The 8,933-nt window shown below is 39.8% G+C and overlaps 1 pseudogene across 1 annotated transcript; it reads right to left on the bottom strand.

Moving 5' to 3' along the window:
• Positions 1–6,555: 6,555 nt before the first annotated feature.
• Positions 6,556–7,017, bottom strand: LOC309822528 (histone H2A.Z-like; annotated as a pseudogene). The gene has a single exon. The product of its transcript is annotated as a histone H2A.Z-like (transcript).
• Between the last annotated feature and the right edge of the window lie 1,916 nt (positions 7,018–8,933).

Raw genomic sequence — 8,933 nt, 5'->3', positions numbered from 1 at the left:
GGAGCTCCGAGTCCAAACCACTGGACTAACAGAGAACCTCAGTCCCGAGGGAATATTCATTGGAGTGAGGTCTCATGGAGTTCCTCATCTCAGCACCAAGACCCAGCTCTACCCAATAGCCTACAATCCCCAGTGTTGGAAGCCTCAGGCCAAACAACCAGTAAGACAGGAACACAATCCCACACATTAAAAAAAAAATTGAGGGCTTCCCTGGTGGTGCAGTGGTTGAGAATCTGCCTGCTAATGCACGGGGACACGGTTCGAGCCCTGGTCTGGGAAGATCCCACGTGTCATGGAGCAACTAGGCCCGTGAGCCACAACTACTGAGCCTGCGCGTCTGGAGCCCGTGCTTCTCAACAAGAGAGGCTGCGATAGTGAGAGGCCCGTGCACCGCGATGAAGAGTGGCGCCCGCTTGCCACAACTAGAGAAAGCCCTCGCACAGAAACGGGGACCCAACGCAGCAAAAAAATTAATAAACTCCTACCCCCAACATCTTTAAAAAAATAAATAAATAAATTGAGATGGCAAAAGTGTCACAGATGAAGGAGCAAGGTAAAAACCTGCAAGACCAAATAAATGAAGAGGAAATAGTCAATCTACCTGAAAAAGATTTCAGAGTAATGATAGTAAAGATGATCCAGAATCTTGGAAATAGAATGGAAGTGTGGATTGAGAAAATAAAAGAAATGTTTAACAAAGATCTAGAAGAACTAAAGAACAAACAAACAGGTGAACAACACAATAACTGAAATGAAAAATACACTAGAAGGAATCAATAACAGAATAACGGAGGCAGAAAGAATAAGTGAGCCGGAAGACAAAGTGGTGGAAATAACTGCTGAGGAGAAAAATAAAGAAAAAAGAATGAAAAGAATTGAAGACAATCTCAGAGACCTCTGGGACAACACTAAATGCACCAACATTCGAATTATAGGGGTCCCAGAAGAAGAAGAGAAAAAGAAAGGGTCTGAGAAAATATTTGAAGAGATTATAGTGGAAAACTTCCCTAATATGGGTAAGGAAATACCCAAGTCCAGGAAGCACAGAGAGTCCCATACAGGATAAACCCCAGGAAAAACACACCAAGACACATGTTAATCAAACTAACAAAAATTAAATTCAAAAAAATATATTAAAAGCAGCAAGGGAAAAAAAAAAATCACACACAAAGGAATCCCCATAAGGTTATCAGCTGATTTTTCAGTGGAAACTCTGCAGGCCAGAAGGGAGTGGCAGGATATATTTAAAGTGATGAAAGAGAAAAACCTACAACCAAGATTACTCTACCCAGCAAGGATCTCATTCAGATTCAACAGAGAAGTCAAAAGCTTTTCAAAGAAAAGCTAAGAGAATTCAGCACCACCAAACAACTTTACAACAAATGCTAAAGAAATTTCTCTAAGCGGGAAACACAAGAGAAGAAAAAGACCCACAAAAACAAACGCAAAACAATTAAGAAAATAGTAATAGGAACATACATATTGATAATAACTTTGAATGTAAGTGGATTAAATGCCCCAACCAAAAGACAGACTGGCTGAATGGATACAAAAACAAGACCCATATATATATGCTGTCTACAAGAGACCCACTTCAAACCTAGGGACACATATAGACTGAAAGTGAAGGGACAGAAAAAGATATTCCATGCAAATGGAAATAAAAAGAAAGTTGGAGTAGCAATACTTGTATCAGATAAAATAGACTTTAAAATAAAGACTGTTACAAGAGATAAGGAGGGACACTACATAATGATCAAAGGATCAATCCAAGAAGAAGATATAACAATTATAAATGTTTATGCACCCAACATAGGAGCACCTCAATACGTAAGGCAAGTGCTAACAGCCATGAAACCACTTACACCAAATAGATCATCCAAACAGAAAATAAATAAGGAAACACAAGCTTTAAATGACACAATAGACCAGATCTAATTGGTATTTGTAGAATATTCCACCGAAAAGTGGCAGAATACACTTTCTTCTCAAGTGCACACGGAACATTCTCCAGGATAGATCATATCCTGGGTCACAAATCAAGCCTCAGAAAATTTAAGAAAATTGTAATTGTATTAAGCATCTTTTCTGACCACAACGCTATGTGACTGGAAATCAATTACAGGAAAAAAACTGTAAAAAACAATACATGGAGGCTAAACAGTGTACTACTGAATAACCAAGAGATCACTGAAGAAATCAAAGAAGAAATTAAAAAATACATAGAAACAAATGACAATGAAAACACGATGACCCAAAACCTATGGGAAGCAGCAAAAGCAGTTCTAAGAGGGAAGTTTATAGCAATTCAATCTCACCTCAAGAAACAAGAAAAATCTCAAACAATCTAACTCTGCACTTAAAACAACTAGAGAAAGAAGAACAAAGAAAACCCAAAGTCATTAGAGGGAAAGAAATCATAAAGATCAGAGCAGAAATAAATGAAATAGAAATGAAGAAAACAGCAAAGATTAATAAAACTAAAAGCTGGTTCTTTGAGAAGATAAGCAAAATTGATAAACCCTTAGCCAGACTCATCAAGAAAAAAAGGGAGAGGATGCAAATCAATAAAATTAGAAATGAAAAAGGAGAAATCACAACTGACATTGCAGAAATACAATGGATTATAAGAGACTACTACAAACAACTATATGCCGATAAAATGGACAGCCACAAAGAAATGGACAAATTCTTGGAAAGGTACAATGTTCCAAGACTGAACCAGGAAGAATTAGAAAATATAAACAAGCCTATCACAAGTAATGAAATTGAAACCATAATTAAAAATCTTCCAACAAACAAAAGTCCAGGACCAGATGGTTTCACAGGCGAATTCTATCAAACATTTAGAGAAGAGCTAACACCAATCCTTCTCAAACTCCTCCAAAAAATTGCAGAGGGAGAAACACTCCCAAATTCATTCTACGAAGCCACCATCACCCTGATACCAAAACCAGAAAAAGATACCACAAAAAAAGAAAATTATAGACCAATACCACTGCTGAACATAGATGCAAAAATCCTGAACAAAATCCTGAACTAGCAAGCAGAATCCAACAGCACATTAAAAGGATCATACACCATGATCTAGTGGGATTTATCCCCGGGATGCAAGGATTCTTAAGTATACTCAATCAATGTGATACACCACAGTAACAAATTAAGGAATAAAAACCATATGATCATCTCAGTAGATGCAGAAAAAGCTTTTGACAAAACTCAACACCCATTTATGATAAAAACTCTCCAGAAAATGGGCATAGAGGGAACCTCCCTCAACATAATAAAGGCCATATATGACAAACCCACAGCAAGCATCATACTCAATGGCGAAAAACTGAAAGCATTTCCTGTAAGATCAGGAGCAAGACAAGGATGTCCACTCTCGCTACTCTTATTCAACATAGTTTTGGAAGTCCTAGCCGTGGCAATCAGAGAAGAAACAGAAGTAAAAGGAATACAAATTGGAAGAGAAGTAGTAAAACTCATTATTTGCCAATGACATGATAATATACATAGAAAATCCTAAAGGTGCCACCAGAAAACTACTAGAACTAATCAATGAATTTGGTAAGGTTGCAGGATACAAGATCAATGCACAGAAATCTCTGGCATTCCTATACACCAACAACAAAAAATCAGAAATAGAAATTAAAGAAACACTCCCATTTACCATTGGAACAAAAAGAATAAAATACCTAGGAATAAACCTGCCTAAGGAGGCAAAAGACTTGTACTCAGAAAACTATAAAACACTGATGAGAGAAATTTCATAAAATAGAAATATAAAAATAGAATTACCATGTGGCCCAGCAATCCCACTACCTGGCATATACCCTTAGAAAACCATAATTCAAAAAGAGACATGCACCACAATGTTCATTGCAGCACTATTTACAATAGCCAGATCATGGAACCAACCTAAATGTCCATCGACAGATGAATGGATAAAGAAGATGTGGCACATGTATACAATGGAATATTACTCAGCCATAAAAAGCAACAAAATTGAGTTATTTGTAGTGAGGTGGATGACCTAGAGTCAGTCATACAGAGTAAAGTAAGTCAGAAAGAGAAAAACAAATACCGTATGCTAACGCATACATATGGAATCTTAAAAAAAAATGGTACTGCTGAACCTAGTTGCAGGGCAGGAATAAAGAGGTAGACATAGAGAATGGACTTGATGATATGGGGTGGGAGGGCGAGGCTGGGGTGAAGTGAGAGTAGCATTGACATACACACTACTGAATGTAAAATAGTTGGCTTGTGGGAAGCAGCAGCATAGCACAGGGAGATCTGGTCTGTGCTTTGCGATGACCTAGAGGGGTGGGATAGGGAGGGTGGGAGGGAGGCTCGAGAGGCAGGGGATATGGGGACATGCGTATGCATATGGCTGATTCGCTTTGTTGTGCAACAGAAACTAACTCGGTATTGTGAAGCAATTATACTCCAATAAAGATGTATTAAAAAAAAAACCAAAACAAGAAACCCCCCCAAACTGCAAAGGATATTATTGGAACAATTGGAGACACTTGAATATAACTGTGTATTGGATAACTAGTAAAAAGAAAAAAACAAACCTTGTTTAATATAGTTGATTCATAAGCTTGAGCTCAAAGCAGCACTATAACATATGCCCCAAGGAAGCTTCTAACTCATGCATTTTTTCCGTAAGGCGCATTCCAGTCTTGGGGGTCATTTTACACAGTGAAATCAGTAACAAGACATAAAAATGTGAAAAAGGTGGCACAAAATAGGCTGTGGAAAGGACACATTACAGCATGAGAGCTGAAACAAGAAGGCAGAGCTTCATCTCATTCCACCTCAGCTGGGGATCTGTGGGCCAGGCGACCTCAATTACCACTCAAAGCATATCCGAAAATGACCAGGGCGTGCCACGAGTATTGACTTGGGAGTTACAAATAAATGTTTTATCGAGTAAGTGAACTTGCAAATAATGAAGTTTGACCGCAGTTTATAAAGAACTCTGATTGACCTGATCTTCCTTTAGCATAGCATTTTTTCATCATCATTCCTATCATGGTCCATCATTTCTTTCCTCATTTAATACTCTGCCGTCAGCTAAATCTTCCCACTGGAGGGCCCTATTTCGTCATGTCATTTTTCTGCTCAATGCTGATTGCTAACTTGTATCGAGAACTTTCTATGTGCTGTGTATTGTCTCATTCCATCCTCACAATTGGATGTAGGAACTTTTATCTGGAGAGGTGAAGTGACTTGCCCATGGATCGGAATCACAGCTCAGGCCCTTTCTTCCTGAGGGCGAAGTCCTGCTCTTCTCACAGTCAGCATTTCCTGAGCAGCCCTAGAACCTTGGTGTTGCTTTAGGAAAAAGTGTGCACTGGTCAGAGAACCTTGGGAGACCCTTGGCTGGACTAGGTTAAAACATTTTTTTTTCCTGTAAAGTTTTTTTCTTAGAGCTTTTTATACACTATGTCTTGTATGTTTTCAGGAAGGAAGTGTCAATTCTATGGTGTTTTCCATCCTTGAGTCCTGGAAATTTATCTCCTGGAACATGTTGAGAAATAAAATTTGGGGAAACTGCTGCTCTGGTGACTTCAGAAGAATAGACAGAATGCAGGGAATTAAAAGGAGAGGGAAACTTAGGTGTGGATGTTGTGATCTTGGGAAAAGCCAGTGGCCAGCCTGACATGCAGAATAGAAAAGATGAGGATGGAGAGAGGAGGAAGAGTATTTCCAGTTGCATTGTTACTGGAGATTTCTGGTGTTGGAGCTGGGATAATTGGGGGACTATAAATTTACGTTGATTTGCTTTTCCCTAATTCTGCCACTGCTATTTATTAGCTATGTGACCCCCGAGGCTGTTTGTCTCTCTGTAGGTGTGGTTTGAGAATTAACATGAGGGAATGCCTCGTGGTGCCTGGAAACAGTAAGTGATCAATAAAGCTGGGTCCTTCTTTCCCTGGTGGCTTTGCCTGCAGTGGTTTTTCCTTCCTCATTTGATGGCTTTTTGGCCTTTTGTCACAAGGTGGCATGCCACCTTAAAAAGAATCTGGAGTCGGTTGGTTTTTGTTTTGAACCTGCCAGTACTTTTTTTTTTGTTTTTTGGTAGCAGATTTAACACAGCTTAAGTCATTTTACATAGGGTTTTAATTTTTTAATTTTTAAACATTTATTTTGTTTTATTTTATTTTGGGGGGGGATATGACCTTTATTGAGCTTATCCACCGGAGTGGAAATAATGTCAGTACAAAACCCAATGTTTGTTACTGTAACTTCTACATCACAATTAAAATCCAAACAGTTTTTTAAAAACAGTCATCTCAATCAAAACCCACTGCTTCAGAATCAATAGCTTCTTTGAAGCCACAGTAACACTTAAATATGGTTAAGACTAGAATGCAGAAATTTGGTTGATTGGAAAACTAATTAAACTTCCAACTTGCTCAAACAGAATTACAAAAAGGCAAAATTGTGTTTTTCACAGAGATACAGTCCACTGGAATCACCAGCACTGGATAGCTGTTAGAGTATGTGGAGTCCTGAGATAATAAGGAATCCAGGCATCCTTTAGACAGTCTTCCGTTGTCCTTTCTTCCCAGAGATTTGTGGATGTGTGGAATGACACCACCACCAGCAATCGTAGTCTTGATGAGAGAGTCCAAGTCTTCATCTCCACGAATAGCAAGTTGCAAGCGACGAGGGGTAACACGCTTTACCTTCTGGTCTTTTGATGCATTTCCTGCCAATTCAAGTACCTCCACGGTAAGGTACTCCAGAATGGCTGCGCTGTACACAGCGGCAGTCGCGCTCACACGTCCATGGCTGGTCGCCCTAGATTTCAGGTGACCATGAATACGGCCCACCGTATTTCCTCTCTGCGAGCGGGAAACCGCCTTTGTCTTGGCCTTTCCGGAGTCCTTCCCAGCCTTGCCGCCAGCCATTTCGAATTCTGCTGAAGCTCAAACAAGCAAGGCAGAGAAAGTACTAGTCAGCCACCCAGCGAGAACCTGCCGCCTACGGCTTCGTCGCGCCACGATTCAAACTGCTACGTAGGGTTTTTAGATGATAGTATATGCCTCTTCAATTCTTTAAGCTGCAGCAAATAGGATATTTTAAATTTCTACATGTCAGTGTGGCAGGGCAAACCTTCTAGAGCCCCATGGATAATGTCAGTGCAGAGATCACCAGATCTTTGATTTAGGAGCACCTTGTCCAGGTGACAAAAAGGGATTCAATATGAGGCTAAGTGTATTTACTTCCTGTTATGAAAGTTATCAACGTAGAGATTGAATAACTTTATTTTGAAATAACTTCAGACTTACAGGAAAGTTACAAAAATAACTCAGAGAATTCCTGTATAAACTTTAGATTCCCCAAAGGTTGACATTTTACCGCACTTGCTTTAGTCTATTTTTTTTCTGAGACCTTTGACAATATGCTGCAGACAGGATGGCTCTTTACCCTTGAATAGTTCCGTGTATATTTCCCCAAATCACAACTGCTGTACAATACCAAAATCAGGAAGTTAACGTTGATACAGCACTAAGCACTTCATTCAAATTTTGCCAAGTGCCCCACTAGTATGATTTATAGTAAAGAAAAATAAGTTATTTTCAGTTCCAGAATCCAGTCCGTGATCACACATTGCATTTAGTTGTCATGGCCCTTTAGTGGCTCTTAACTTTGGACAACTTCAACCTTTGTCATTCATGACTAGGTTTTCTTTTTTTTTTTTTTAAATACATTTATTTATTTGTTTGTTGTTATTTTTGGCTGTGTTGGGTCGTCATTGCTGTGGACTTTCTCTAGTTGCGGCGAGCAGGGGCTACTCTTCATTGCAGTGTGTGGGCTTCTCATTGTTGTGGCTTCTCTTGTTGCGGAGCACGGGCTCTAGGCGCACGGGCTTCAGTAGTTGTGGCACGTGGACTCAGTAGTTGTGGTTTGCGAGCTCTAGAGTACAGGCTCAGTAGTTGTGGCACACGGGCTTAGTTGCTCTGTGGCATGTGGGATCTTCCTGGACCAGGGCTCGAACCTGTGTCCCCTGCATTGGCAGGTGGATTCTTAGCCACTGTGCCACCAGGGAAGCCCATGACTAGGTATTTTTGAAGAATGCAGACCAGCTGTTGTGTAGAATGCCCCTCAATTTTGGTTTGTCTGATGTCCCATCAGGAGTAGATTCTGGTTATACAGTTTGGGCAGGAATAACACAGAGCTTATGTTTTCAGGACATCAAAGCAAGCACACATCTGTCCCAGTACTGGTGATTTTAACTTTGCCTGCCTTGATGCCCAAGGTGGTGTCCTCCAGGTATCTCCACTGTAAAGTAGCTATTTTTCTCCTTTATAATTATTAAAGTACCTTGTGTGGAGAGAGACTGATTAATAAGTCAAACAGAACATGTTCGTTGTAATTTTTACTAACAGCAGTATGTAGACTTGAACTAAAGTGGCCCTGTGATATGACAGAGGAGATATACAATTTGTGTGTAACAAATTATAATCTTTACATATATAAATGCTTCTTGTCTGGTTGAAGAAAAACCCAGATGTGGGGGGAGGGGGAGTATATAACCTTATCCTGAAATCTGCCTGTTTTCAGTCTCTTCCATCCCAGTATCTCTTGGACCAGAGCACTGAGCTTTCATTTTATACAAAATTTGTGACATTATTTCATCAAATTTTATTTTATTTATTTATTTTGGCCGCTCTGCATGGCTCGCGGGATCTTAGTTCCCCGACCAGCAATCGAACCCGTGCCCCCTGCAGGGGAGGCCCAGAGTCCTAACCACTGGACCGCCAGGGAATTCCCATTATTTCATTATGAAAAGGAATATTCTCTAGAAAATCGCTGGAAAACAGTAAAAAGAAATTCATGTTACCATCTAAAGTCTACTAGTGGCTTTTTGGTGTGTAATAAGTTTTAAAACTGATTTTGCAAGTTAGCAT

Source organism: Grampus griseus (genome assembly GCF_964374135.1).
Source record: "Grampus griseus genome assembly, chromosome: 5".
Taxonomy (NCBI): Eukaryota; Metazoa; Chordata; class Mammalia; order Artiodactyla; family Delphinidae; genus Grampus; species Grampus griseus.
The sequence above is the reverse complement of the archived record's forward strand: the minus strand, read 5'-3'. Positions and strand labels throughout refer to the sequence as shown.